Consider the following 15,158-nt stretch of genomic DNA (forward strand, 5'->3'; position numbering starts at 1 on the left):
AGGGAAAGAGCAAAATAGGAGTGAAAATGCAAACTTCATATTCATAAAAAAAAAAAAAATATGATTGAAAATTACAAAACATAACCATTTGCATCTGCTTGTAAAAAATATTAAGAGTAATGGTGATGAAAATTTTCAAATGCACCCTCTATAACAAAATATACGTATAGATGTAAATCAAATAGTGATTGTAAGGTTTTTGCTTTATGCCATTCGAGTCATTTTCCATCCGTTTTTTTGGCTTCAATCTTGATTCACTTCCAAGAACTACGACATGCTTTCGAACAGTTTGGTTCTCATGTCCACCTAGTAACATATAGAACAGTTTGTTCATTGTTTTCAGCTCTTTCAAATGTGTAATAACTTCAGCTAGTAAGGATGTTCTGTCCAACTAATTTAAAAAGGTACACAAAAATGTTAGATTCTGAAAGATTAACACATATACCATGTTTGTATTTTTGTGTAGACATGAATTTCATGATTCCAAGCATAAGCATAACTAAGTTGGACAGTTAATATTAACATCTTTTTTAATACCATCTAACTCATACTGCTGAGCTCTTGCTACTCCAAAATTAAATTATTCCATTCCCTTCTTTTAGAAAAGAAAATTGAACTTTGTCCCTAGAAAACCAAAAGCTACATTACACAAAAAAAGAAGAATCAAGACTTCAAAAGCATTTTAAAAATAATCCATTTCTTGATGCACCCTTTCTTCCCTGATATGGAATTTATATAAGTGCCAAAAATAGAACATCTTTATATAATACAAAAGCTTACTTCTATGGGCAAAAGTACATGTGGCATCTTCACATTCTTCATCACATTTAATGTTTTCTTATCATCCAATCAAATTGAATTATGACTCATTTGTTTTTTTATTAGCCAATCAAGATGGACAATGACTCATTTAGTTTTCATCAACCAATCAAAATTGATCATGCCATGATTTTTTTCCCTATATATAGACAATTTGTTTTTCATTATTTTCATGCGTCTCTTCCCCCATCAACAAATCATTATTTTTTTCATTATTTTTTATGTGTTTTGAAATCATAGAAGTTTAATCACTTGGTCGTAGATTATGGGGTTGATTTTCTTTTTTATTTGTATCTAATTGTTAATTGATAATGTTACTTCCACATGATCTCATTGGAGAGCATGTGTCTACATTCTACGACTTCAAGATGTTCAACATCAACAATATAATTTTTAGTCAAGACAATGTCTTGCATTCGATATAGAATCAAGATGTTAGAGACATCAACCGATATAATTTTTAGTCAAGGCAATGTTTTGTATTTGATATAGAATCAAGATGTTAGAGTTTAGATATCTTAGGTTTATTGAATATTATTTAATGAATTTATATGTCGATAAACTAATCTCAATAAATTGATTTAGCCTTTATCTATATCTATTTTATGAATTTTTGTCTTGCACAAAAACGTATATTACACATTAACTCTTACTTGATGAATCCTACACATGAACTCTTATTTGATGAATCCTAATTGATGATTTTAAACACATCTCTGGACATGTTAAACATCATCATAACGTTTTACTAATTTGGACAAACCTTTTCTAATAAGAAGACATCTTAAATCATCACGTTTTACTATGACGGATTTTCACTTATCATAGTTTCTTCGATAGAATGTATCAAAAGCTTCAAAAAAAACCATTGAGCAATATACATGGTTTCTTTTGACTATATATGAGATAATACACAATCCTTTAAATGTCATTTCATCTTATTTATTTGACAATCAATATATGACTTTTTTTCTCCTTTAATTTGTCAATTAGATAGTTACTATTAAATAACTTTTTTTGTGGGGACTATTAAATAATATTGTTAATTTTGTTATCTACCATTTATTATAATTATCATCCATTTGCAAGCAATTTTACCCACCATTTCAATCAAAAATTGTATTACTTTCAATCTTTTGTCTCAATATCATGCCTTTTTTCTTTTTGTTTTTTTTCCTTTCTAAGTTTCACGTATTTGGTATTTTTAACAAGCCAAAATGATTTTTTTTTGAGAAAAAAAATCCATTTAATATAGTTCTCAAATATAACACAAAATGAATTATATTAACACAAAATTTTCATGTATTTTTGTATACTTAATAATTTAATATAGTTCTCAAATATAATTATTTTTAGCATTTATTAAGGATAATATAATGATAAAGCAATTTAAGAGTAATTAATATGTCATTTAAATTAGAATGATTATATAAAGGTTAAAATGTGTCATTTAATTATTTAGAATGAAAATGCCTCATTTGATGGATCAGACAGGAAACAGAAAAGAAAAAAAATTAAATGATAGCGTTAATTATAGCCCTTAATTAAAGGAAACAACAAAACACTACCAAAAAAAAGGAAAGGAAACAACTAAACAAAAAAAAAGATGGAAACAAACAAATATTGAAGACATTTAAAATTCAAATAGTTCGATTTTCCTATCTGTATAAAAAAATGAATTATTTGAATCTTTTAACCTTTTAATTAATGTTTTATATTCATTTGTTTTAAGAGAATATTTAATTTACATAAAAAAGTTTTTGACAAATTCACAAAAAAAAATTCATTAAATTTTAATTTTTTTAATGGATTAAATTTTGAAATTTATATTCTTATAATTTAAAATAATTATATTTTATGTGTCATTTTAATTGGGTTGATCCAATAAATATTAAACTGTGTCGTTTAATAGGTCAGACAAATAATAGACTAAAAAATAAAAATAGTCATTAATATGGTAATTTAAATTAGAATGATTCTGTTAAATGTCTCATTTATTTAGTCAGATGAAAAAATGTTATTTAAATGATACCATTATATGATATCATGTTTTGATTCACTATTTTTGCTACTAATACTTAAGGGTGTTTAAAACCGAACCAATCCAAAAGAAAAACCGCTAATCGAATCAATCCAAACCGAAACCACAAAAAACCGCATTTGGTTCGGATGTATTCTGATCATTTCTTTTACCTAACCGCATGGTTTGGTTCGGTTTGCGGTTTTGATTTTACCAACCAAACCAAACCACAATATAAGAAAAAAAAAACTAATTAAATATATATCATCTAGATCAATACTCATAGAAATTCAATGGAAACTTTAATAAAAGAACATATTTTTTCTCTTATTAAGTTTCTACTTTGCTGCTTTTTCTATCAAAAATGTATTTATGTGCTACTTGAACTCTTAGAAAATGATTAAAATTTTAGTCTTTTGTATTTCTTACAAAATAGGATTACTTTTTGTCCACATTTTAATTTGGTCTACGTAGTTGAAAACGTTGTTGGATGAAAATAAAATTATAATGTTGGATGAAATTTAAAACATTGCCGAAAATATGTTGTGTTTTAGCTTTTTAATTTGATTTTAAAGTTGAAAACCAAAAAAAATATTATTGTCTAAAAAAATCGCACCAACCAATCTAATCCAAACCGGATTGGTTTGATTTGGATTTTATTTTAAAAGTCTACCGAACCAAACCAAACCGCGTACTTATTTATCTTGCGGTTCAGATAACTTTTACCCTTAAAACCGAACCAAACCGCACCGCGACACCCCTACTAATACTAATAATAGCATTCCTAATCAAGATTGGTTTTGCTAATAATGAGTTGACTCAATTTCAAGGGTGTTGATTGTTGATTCAATCTCCGCTATTAGCATGAAGATCTCTTTGACAAGGGATCTCTAAAAATTTTGTAAGTGCTTATTGAATCATGAGACATGTCCTGACCTTGATGTGGCCTCAATTTTTTTATGTAAAATTAAAGTCTATTTGCCAGATTCTAAAGGAATTTTTTTTGTCAAATAATAATAACAAAGATAATTTAAAAGGAGAATTGAATGATATCTAAAATTAAATTTTACCAATAACTCGGTAATTTTTCAAATTTCAATTTTACGAATTTCCTACAATGTTTATCTTTATTTTTTTTTAAATTATGTCATATGTTTTAATAACAAATGCATGTAATTGTCAAAAAATAAATAAATAACAAATGCACGTACCTTTTGGCCCAGCTTTTTGTCAGCTTCTCTACATTTTTAAGGAGAAGCTAGGCCAAACAAAATATCAATAAAGTACCTTCTAAAAGTACACGTGCATTTGTTAATTTTTTTTTTTTATGTAACTCATCAAATTACTTCCCTAATTTATCTATCATATATTTTTTTAATAAGCATGTATTTTGTCAACTCAACATCACATTAGCGTTTTTCCAATTTTAGATTCCTCCAAAGACCAAAAATGAAGGAATTTAAAATAACGCAAAAAAATAAAATGTTTTTTTTATATTTAATATAAAAAATTAAGCTAATGATATTAAAAAACTAACAAAATATTTCATCATAATGTTTGAAGTTATGGGGTAGTCTTCAATGGGTTGGATCTTCATATTTGGCTAAGAGAAACCCCACAAATGAGATTGACACACCCCTAAAATAAAAAATGAGATTGACACCACATCTCACTTATATGTTGCTCAATATGTACTTTTGCATCTAATGTGTAAAAGTTTAACTCACACACGACACATTAACATCTCTCCCTTAAGCGTGAGACTCTTTGTATCTATGATATGGTGAAATAACCAAATAAGGTCATTTCGTAGAGAGATGTTTTCACTCATTTATTTCATGAGAAGAGAAAAAATAAAGTTGAAAAAGAAATCAGATGAAAAATGAATTTGAACATGAGAAAAAAAGTAACGGAGAATAGTGAGTTGTTGGTAATTTTATGGGTTTGTTACGTTGAAGAAAATTGAGATAATTTAGTAATTATGCTATCAAAGTATCAAACTCATTAAAAATTCGACATCAATTTAAAATGTCTAATAGACATATACAATTTTCCTTTTTCAGATTCCACCAAAGACCAATAGTGAAGGAATTTGAAATAATAGATGTTGAATAAAAATATATATTGCCGTGACAAAAAAAATTGCATGAAAATGAATGACGTCCAACATCTAAATGTTAAGATTAAAAATATTAAAAAAAATAACACTCAAAAACTAACAAAACAAATTATCATAATGTTGGAATTCCCGATGTAGCCTACATTAGGTTATATCGTAACATTATGCTAAGAGAAACCACAAAAATTAGATTGATACCACATTTTCATACAATTTTTTTAGTTCATATCACTTATATGTTATTCAACATCTTCTCTTTTCTCCATTATAATTTTAACTCACATTTGACATATTAACATCTCTCTCTCAAGTGTGCGAGTCTCCACGTCTGTAATTATGTGACATAGGCAAATAAGGTCAAATGAAGGCACAACATGGTCATAAAGATGGGATGGTAGTAATTAAATAGAAGGAGGTTTATATTTCTTATTTTTATGAGAAGAGAGAAAGGAAATTGAAAAAGAAAGAATATGAAAAATAAATTTGAGATTGAGATAAATGATACAAGTAAAAAAAAAAAAGAATTGTGTATTTGTCGATGAGGTTATAAGAAATAAAGTGAGTTGCTGGTAATTTTATAGGTCTATCGAAGAAGTTTGATATTTTTGGGTAATTAATTTGCCAAAAAATTATACCTAATTAAAAAACACCACAACATTTAAATCTTTTTAATAAGCACGAATTATGTCAACTCAACATTCTACGTGAGAATTTTTCTATAGTTAAATCCAACCAATGATCAAAAGTGAAGAAATTTGAAATAATAGAGATTGATTAAAAAATAGTGCATGAAAATGAATAACATCCAAAAACTTATATTTAATATAAAAATGAAATAAATGACATCAAAAAACTAACAAAATAGTTAATCATAATGTTCGGAGTTTTGAAAAAGACTAACATAGGTTAGAACAACACATTAAGCTAAGTGCGACTATAAAAGTGAGATTGACACCACATCATCACCAAAATCTTAACACATTAGTTATATTGATCATCTCACGTATCTGTTTCTTAACAATTGACACATTAACATATCTTCGTTAAATGTGAGACTCTTTTCGTTTGAGATCTGGTGACATAGCCAAATAAAGCTAGACGAAGGCAAGACATAGTAAAAAAGGTTGGTTGATGGTGGTTTCATGGAAGAAGATTTATGTTTCCACATTTAATGAAAAAGAGAAAAAGAAAAATAGAAAAAGAAATAATATGAAAAAGAAATTTAAACATGAGAGAAATGATTACGGAAAAAAAGTAGTGTGTGTTTTGTTCGTGGAAATATTAAGAAAAGAGTGTGTTCGTGATAATTTGATAGGTTATTTGAAGGAGTAAGAGATTTATGAGTAATTATTTCACCAAAAAATAGACTCAATAAAAAAACTCCACATCATTTTAAAATGTCTAATAAATATGTACACATGTACTTTATCAACTCATCATAACATATATGTAGTTTTCTATTGTTCAATCTCATCAAAGATCAAAAGTGAAAATATTTGAAATATAGAGGTTGGATAAAACATTGAATGAAATCGAACGCATCCAAAAATATATATTGAATATTAAAAAATTAAGATATTATATTAAAAAATAAAAAAAATTAAATAATTCATCATAATATTTGTAGTTATAAGGGAGCCTACAATGAATTGAATCATCACATTTGACTAATAAAACTCCAGAAGTGAGATTGACGCCACATCTTCACCTAAACCTCAAGACATTAGGCATATTATCAACTCATTCATATGTTGCTCAATATATATTATTGCATCCAAAATAGAAGTTTAACTCACATGACACATTAACATATCTCCCTTAAGGTTAGGAATATTTGTGTATGTGATATAGTGAGATAGCGAAATCAGATCACAGATACAACATCGTAAAAAAATTTGGTTGGTGATGGTTTCATAGAGGAGTGTTTTTGTTTGTTTCTTTCATGCGAAGAAAGAAAGTAAATTAAAAAAAGAAAGAATATGAACAAGGAATTTGAACATGAGAGAAATTACGAGGGAACAAACTAAAGAAAGTATGTTTTACCAATGAGAGTATAAGTAATATAGTGAGTTACTGATAGTTTATGGATTTGTTGAAGGCGTTGGCGATTGCTGGTAATTATGCTACCAAAATATTAGACCCATTAAAAAAATACCACATCAATTTAAACTGTCTAATAAACATGTATTTTGTGACCTAACACATCTATATTTTCCACTATGATTCCACCAAACACCAAAAGTAAAGAAATTTATAGTAACAAAGGTTGAATAAAAAAAATTGCATGAAAGCGAATGACATCTAAAAATTAAAATTTAAGGCTAAAAATTCAACAAATGACAACCAAAAACTGAAACAAAAAAAAATCATCATAATATTATGTCTTCTGTGGAAGCCTGCAATGGGTTGTATCATCACATTAGACTAAGACCAATCATATAAGTGAAATTGATATTGCACCAATCGTAAGATATTAGATATATAGTCACTATACTTATATGTTGCTTAACATCTATTCTTGCATATAATGTGAAATTGTTACTCACAATTGACAAATTAACATCTCTCCACTAAGTATCATAGTCTCTGTATACGTGATCCACCACCAAGAACCGCTCCCCCACAATGTTGAATCGGGATATGATACCGTCGTTGGACCTTCGAGGGGAGACATCATTGGTGTGGATCGGCACATTAGAGAAAGAACAACCTCATAGGTGAGAATGATACCACATCTTCATTCAAAACTTTAAGGTTTAAGTATGAGTTTTTTTTCCATTTTTTTGTTGTTCAACCTCCACTATTTTATCAAATCTTTAGCTTTAATCGATACATGATACATAATAATATTTTGTACGTCAAGTGTAACCAAATTCTAGCCCGTGCTTGGCACGGGTGTCCAAACTAGTTTTAAAATCAATCCAGTTACTTCTTAAAATATAACCTATGTCAAATCACTTTTGGATTTAAAAAAATCCCCATCATCCATTCTTTTAGTGCTACATCAAACTACATAATACCCCTTTGCATAACCACTCTCTAAATAAGTACTTGAAAATTGATAAAAACAATCTTTTGAATTTAGTATTATTTAGAATGGTACTGATAGCAAGCATAGAGAGGGAAAAAAAAAACCTACTTTTTCTAGGTAGGTTCAAAGATGTCAAAGAATTACATTACAAATTACCCTTGTAAATAACTTATAGCTTAGACACCAACACATTCTTCAACATTAAGTGCAAAGAAATGCTTCAGACAAAGAACTAAAAAGAACAATACCAAATAAAAAATCTCAAAAATAATATAATAAAGGGCAAGTTGAACCAAAGGAGAAATTGTAATATATATCAGGCATGGGAGTAAGATTTCAATACCAAATTGAATTAAAAAGAAATGTTATCATATATGAAGAACATTTATTGGGCTTAAAGTTTCACAATTGTACATTTACAATCCTCATAAGTTTAGATTTGTCTCGTGCTATATATATTACAATTCTCCAAGATGAATAGAGCATGTGCAATCAGCTTAATGAGAAAACAACCATAAACTTTACAATGACATAATCCGAACTCTCCTCAATTTGTTCCTTAAATAGGGGCAAGAGATTCTTCCTAACAGTTTCAAGGATTTTTTCATACTGTGCAAGATAAAGTAACATATTAGATTGAAGTAAATCCGTGGATGCTAGCAACTCGTTTAGAACAACATTTATTGCAGTTTAGGCAGATGATGTAAAGGCAGGTATTATAATATGATAAATCAATCTAATTTGTAATTAGAGAACAAAAATGTCCAATTTTATTTTCCTCACAATGTAGCAGATAAAAAACTAATTGCATATTATTATGAACAGCATATAAGACAACAATATCATCAAAAGGTATAAAATAGGTTAAAAATCAACCTTTCCGCCAACAATTTCTGCAGCTTTAGTTATCTTCTGGTTTTTTTTCCTACAATTGGAAGTGATTCAAGAAAAAAACAAACGTTAACAAAGAATAAAGAATTAGCAAAATCATCACACAATGGGTTTCTTATTGTTAGTAAAAATTGCAAACAAACTTACACGTGTATGCCATTTTTGCAGAAAAAGAGAGAATGAGATGTATTGAGTTCAGAAAAGCTGGTTTTGTTGTATATATTTTTAACTTGGAGGCTGTCAGCGAACAATGACAAAATTTATCTTGCTCTTTTATTTTTGCTAAAGGCTAAGCTGCCAAATTTTTATTTACTCTCCTTGAATAGTGAAATTAAATTTGTTCCAAAAGTACACTCAAATTCAACCACTCTCTGGAATGTTAGTTGCAATACTCTCAACACATAATCACAAACTTGAATATGCCTCAGTTACTATCTTCCTAAGGTTTCTGCTATCATACATAAGCTCTAATGTCATAAGTTAAATGCAGAATCTAAAATAACCAAACAGAGAATGCCTCAATTGAATAACTAAGATTGTTAAAGCTTTTTCTCTCCTCCATCACAACTGAAATATACAATCCAGAGTAAAATAGAGCTTACAACAACATGCATTATTAATTTAGGTTCTGCATTGTCTGATGCTACTATAGTCAAGAAGAACAAAGAAAGTAAAACTGAACCAAGAAACTTATGTTCTTCAACCCTAAGAGACGATCCCATATTACAACCTCATGAATAGTACTTTTTCATTCATGTTGGCTTTCACAAAAGATGTGGATTTATAGTTAAATCTATGGCAGAACTTACTTTTTAATAATCAAACTCTAATTGTCACAATACACGCTTGATTTTTTCTTCATAAACAAACCTCATCATATAAAACACATGTACATTTAAAAAAAAAACATGTATAGGCTTCAATTTGCAATCAGTAACAGCCAAGCGAAGACAAAATAATCTCCATAACATATTTTCTTGATAAGGAAGCTGTAATACTTTGAAAGATCAAGGAAATTGAATTGTTAGATTCAAGAAATTTAGTTTGGTTTGGTGAAAATTTCTATAATTTTTGATGACATTGCTACACAAATTTGGACAATCTCTATACCATAAACAATGCTATGATTAAGAAAACTTCTATATCACAACCATTTCATCAACTCATAAAAAGAAACCTCAAATACACACTATAATCCTAAGTTAAAAAAAAAAAAAACAACTTTCTTCAAAAGGGAGATTAGTCATTAACATTAATGCTATTTAACCTCACCTCACCATGGTTTTTAAAGAAGAATTTCTGTTTTCATGAATCCATATTTTCACTAAGAAACAAACCTTATATTCAATAAACTGCACTTAACATGCCAATACCCAAAACTTTTCACAACACAACCCACCAAAACAGGTACCATAAACATATCCAGATGTATTTAATCTCAAACAAAATGTACAGAATGTCCATAGATACTTATGATAGTGAATTTCTTTGATTTTAACATTAGAAAGCAGACCAAATCATTATTTTTTTTTAAAAAACTCTCCTACAAAGCGACATTTTACTATCAATGGAAAATGATGTTAACATTGTTACCACACAAATAAGAAATCTGGATATGAAAATGAAAGAAATAACTCAGGCCAAACAGCACCTTATTAGTTACATTTAACTTAGGATCTTATTAAATAAACAGTAAACACTTATTTGAGCTTTTTACTCAAACACACAAAGCAGTATTAATCCCTTACTTGGTCGGCAAGTAACTCAGGCCTAGCTGTTGCAACTCTAGGTTGCTTCTCAACAATCCCATGAGCAATTTCTTTCATCCTCAATACTAAATGCATCCCCTGGTCATCCAAGCCTTCATAGGAAATCCTACTTAACATATGAACAATATCTTTGGATGCACACACGTGCAAACTACCTCAAGTCAGTTCAAATATAGACCAAAAAAACACCAATATTAACAAAATCCATCATGAATGAGAATACATGAAAGAAGCAAAATCAACCATTTTCTCAATGCTGTATTGCAAAGCAGTAATCACGTCATTCTTCGTCACCTATGGAATGTAAATAGCACTCGTTTCATGACGGCAATGCCAATAGGCACGAAAATTGTGTACAAAACATAATTAACTTCTTATATATCTCTATAATCTAACCTTTCTATCTCGACCAACAACAACTCCACGTGCTATTTCTCTCATCGTCATTAAAGAGTGAACTTGCTGGTCATCTAAATTCACCAAAGACATTGAATTGATTCCTTCCAAAATCTTATGACACCCACTCTTGATTATCTCTTTGTGATGCTCTATAACTAAAAAAACCGGCAAATGTAACAAACCAGATACTCAAATTATCATTGACGAAGCTTCTGGTTGGTTCTTTCTTTTTCGTGAAAAAAAATCTTGCAAAAACACAGATTATTTTCTATATACATAAATGTCCAAGATGCCAAACATAACAAATCAAATACTCCAATTGGCCTAATGGAAAAAAACTTTTCATGTCTAAGCTGCTCAACTTATTCAACTGTTCAATCATATCGTATTTTCTAATGCCTTTCTCAAAGGCACTTCTTTGATGCTGCTATCTCATGCCAAACACAATGAACTGAGAAGCAAAAGAAAAAATAGCATAACATCCTTAGGAAGGAAGGTCTAGAAAAGCTAAAGTCAATTGTTTAGAATAAACATGAATCTAAATTGAAAAAAGAAGGTTGAAGATGATGAATTACTGATACACATTGAATCCAAGATTGAGTTAAACTATTGTGCTGCAAATTTCTTCCATTGATAAAAAAACACAATACACCTACAAATTTTTTGTTCTTAATCATTTTGACCTTAACTATTTCCGTCGACAAATAAAAAATACGATGCTATATCTGATTAAAATCTTAGATGGAGTCATACCTGTTGGTTCTTAGATAGCTTTTGCTGGTCAATGTTATGGTAGTAGGACCATAGCTTCCACTTGGATACTAAATCACACGGACCAGCCCCACCGAAACCATGAAGCACTGTAATGCCAACCAATTAATAATCAACATAATGAGACACTCACATAGTCACATTTTCTAAAAAACAATGTTTTTGAATGAGTGAATTCACTCAGTTACAATTATCTATCCCTACTCAAGCCTGGGATTATCCAATAATCTATCAAGGTTAAAAAAAGTTCTGCCAACGTAACCAATGTTGTCGATAGCAGACAACGGAAAATAGCAGACTTTTAAAATACCACTACGCAATATTAACAACTACACTATAACTGTTATATAACTACACTGCAAAGAGATGAGCAGCCACATCAAGGTTGTTGATGTCTTAGTGGCTGCAGCGCAGCTAAAACTTCTCTGAATTATAAAGTACACCAACAAAAATAAGATTGAAAACTTAGTAATTTGTATTGATGAGTTTTAAACTTATAATATTTATAGTGATCAGAGAACTTTTCATGCCATGCCCATGAGAGCTGGTTGAAGAACTTGTCCCAATAGCCATTGGAGTAACAAACATTTAGCTCTGGATTGAAACATCACACACACAAACACTGCAATATATCGAATAGTACATGTCCTGTCACTGTATACAGTTTATTTTATTCTCTCCTTTACCGTTAATCTCATCATCGGTGGAGCTTCTTGTATAATAGTGAAGAGAATTTAATTTGCTATGGACCTGTGTCACATGGTTATAATCGTGATGAATAGTAAGAAAACAATTTAATTTGCTCATCTCTTCTTGTATAATAGTGTTTCAGACCAAAAAACAATAAACTTGAGAAGGCGTCGGATGAACATACTAAGGATTGTAAACTTACAACAATGAGCTTTCCTGCATTTTCTGGTCTCTTTTATAGCAGCTGCTGCTGCAGCTCCAGATGAAATTCCCATCTGCAAAAGATATTCATATAACTCTTTCCAATTTTGGCCTAAATGTGGCACCAAATAAGATTATGCATAGTAGTGCAGCATGCAATAACTCCATCATGATCAGCCTTGTTATCAGTTCAGTAATCTGATGAATGCATACACCACAAATTTAGATAAAAAAATATGCACAGTTGCCTCATTTAAAAAATATGCAAATCAATCCCCCTTAAACTATTAATTCATTATAATGTGCAAATCATATATAATGAGATCATTAGATAGGTCCTAAACCGTAGTTTCAAAGAGCAACAATATAAGAGTAGAGTAAAATGAAGTAAAATGAGCTAACATCCGAATCAACCTCAATCCAAAGTAAATATGCGAAAAGGAACAAATATACATACAATAAACAACTCAAAACTTACTTCAGAAACCAATAATTTATAGAGAAACATGAAAGAAAAAATAAAATACCAAGGAAGAGCATAAGCTACCTGTTAGAAACCATGGAGTCTTCAAGTGGAGCACATACCCCTATAACCACTACATCAGAAAGTACATGTTCTAGAAGTATAGCATTGTTAATAGTTCTGTGATAAACATATCAATCATAAACAAATCATAAATAACAAATGGTACCTTCTGTTTGATACAAAATGTCCACTCCCTTTGGCAGGAAAGTGTTAAATCCAAAAATCAAATGGTTGTGACCTTTGAATAGTTCCTTAACCCTTGCTCAGTCCTGGAAACAGCCAAAAATAAATAATCACAACCTGCAACACTGTCAAAATTCATAATATTCTTTTTAATATTTTTATCAAAATATTTACCTGCCTAGTAAGTTTCATACAACAATTTCATTCACTCTTTTCTCCTTCTGCAACTGAATTATCACCCTCCTTTACTGAATCAGCAGAAAATTCTGCAACTGAATTATAAATCTTTTGTGTTATTCGCAGTCCTGGTTTCAATCACATCATTTGAACCGCCATTGTTCTTTCGACTCCCATAATTCAAATCCTTCGGATCCAAACTCTCCTCAGATTTCATACCCCATTCTATCTCAACAACACCTTCCTTTCCACCCTCGGCTTCACCAACCTTACCATCGTTACGGATTTCTTCCGAGGACTTTGCAACAACAGCAGCTGATGGTTTGACTTCAATCTCCTCCACCTCTTCACTATGTTCATTGAATTGATTGTTTTGATATCGTCATGGTTCTGATACGCAGACGATCACCATCACTTCCTTTCTCATCAATTGACTTCAATTCATTCTTCCCTTAAAACTCGTTATCAAAACCAATCAATTTCAATACAATTATCAATTAAACAACCTTATTAACATAACCTAATTAAATTTGAGAAAACAATGCAGGGTTCTATTGCTATCCTTGAACTGCACTCCACCGTAAATATGAGCCACATCAAAAATATAAAAATCAAAATTAAAAATATAAAAATCTTTGTAGCAGATCATAAATCATGATATTGTCCAGTACATAAATTAAAGAAACCATATAGCATCAATTATCAAACCAACTCAACAAAATAAAAAACAATCTTGTTAACATCTCACAAACTCAAACAACAGAAACAAAACACCAAGCCAAAATGCAACCTAAATCAATTAAAAGGAAAAAACACACAACCTCAATCAATTAAAAAGAACAATCATCTAACATTCAATAGAAGAACCCAATCGCACAAAGAAAGAAGGAAATCAAAAAGGAAGAAGGAAATCAAATAAAAGAAAAAGAACATAGCAGAAAAGGAACATGCATGCCGATCAAAAATAAAAAACAAACCTTGATTGATGATGAAGAAGAACGGATGAAGAAGCTGACAGCGAACAGACCATATCCTTCAGTCGTTTGAGTCGGTGGTGTGAGGGAGAAACTGAAAAACCCAATTGTAAATCATGGTATATATATGGGGGAGATGGTTATTTACCAATTTACCAAAATACCCCCATAAGGGCAAAATGGTAAAAAGCACGGACAAGATTTGTTCTATATAGTATAGTAGATAAGGGAAATGCTAACCAAGATAAATGCTAACAACACATATTTTAACACATACTTTTCAAATATGTATTGGACTATTGTATTAATATTTAGCTTTTTTAATTTAATCATCGTTATCATTTCACATCATTTAACCGATGCCCCCGGGGCACTAGTTAAGGAATCCAAAAGCAGAAAAATTATCTTGAAAATATAAACGGTTACTTTTGAGCAACTAATTATTACATCACTTTTTAATAAAATCTTACTTCTTTTGGATGCTTAACCAATGCCCCCAGGGGCACTGGTTAACATTCTCCTTTATATTTTATTGCTTTGGGTAGTTTGAAGCTAATGATGTGTTGATCTATTGATTTGAAAATCAAT

The 15,158-nt window shown here is 29.8% G+C and overlaps 1 long non-coding RNA gene across 4 annotated transcripts; it reads right to left on the reverse strand.

Annotated features, from left to right (window-relative positions):
* Positions 1 to 36: 36 nt before the first annotated feature.
* LOC146946889 (uncharacterized) lies at positions 37 to 14,651 on the reverse strand. 4 transcript variants are annotated; one of them, XR_015026857.1, is made up of 8 exons: positions 14,574 to 14,651; positions 13,594 to 14,047; positions 13,403 to 13,505; positions 13,258 to 13,306; positions 11,802 to 12,784; positions 10,629 to 11,203; positions 8,866 to 8,914; positions 37 to 391 (listed from the first exon to the last, which is right to left on the reverse strand). It is a non-coding gene; the product is annotated as an uncharacterized LOC146946889 (long non-coding RNA). The 4 variants fall into 4 exon arrangements; XR_015026855.1 differs by lacking the exon at positions 37 to 391 and having other exon boundaries at positions 8,337 to 8,914; positions 11,802 to 11,908; positions 12,712 to 12,784; XR_015026856.1 differs by lacking the exon at positions 37 to 391 and adding an exon at positions 8,337 to 8,598.
* Between the last annotated feature and the right edge of the window lie 507 nt (positions 14,652 to 15,158).

The sequence above is a fragment of the Medicago sativa genome, chromosome 2 (assembly GCF_051527215.1).
Source record: "Medicago sativa cultivar Bolivia chromosome 2, Bolivia_mono, whole genome shotgun sequence".
NCBI classification, from domain to species: domain Eukaryota; kingdom Viridiplantae; phylum Streptophyta; class Magnoliopsida; order Fabales; family Fabaceae; genus Medicago; species Medicago sativa.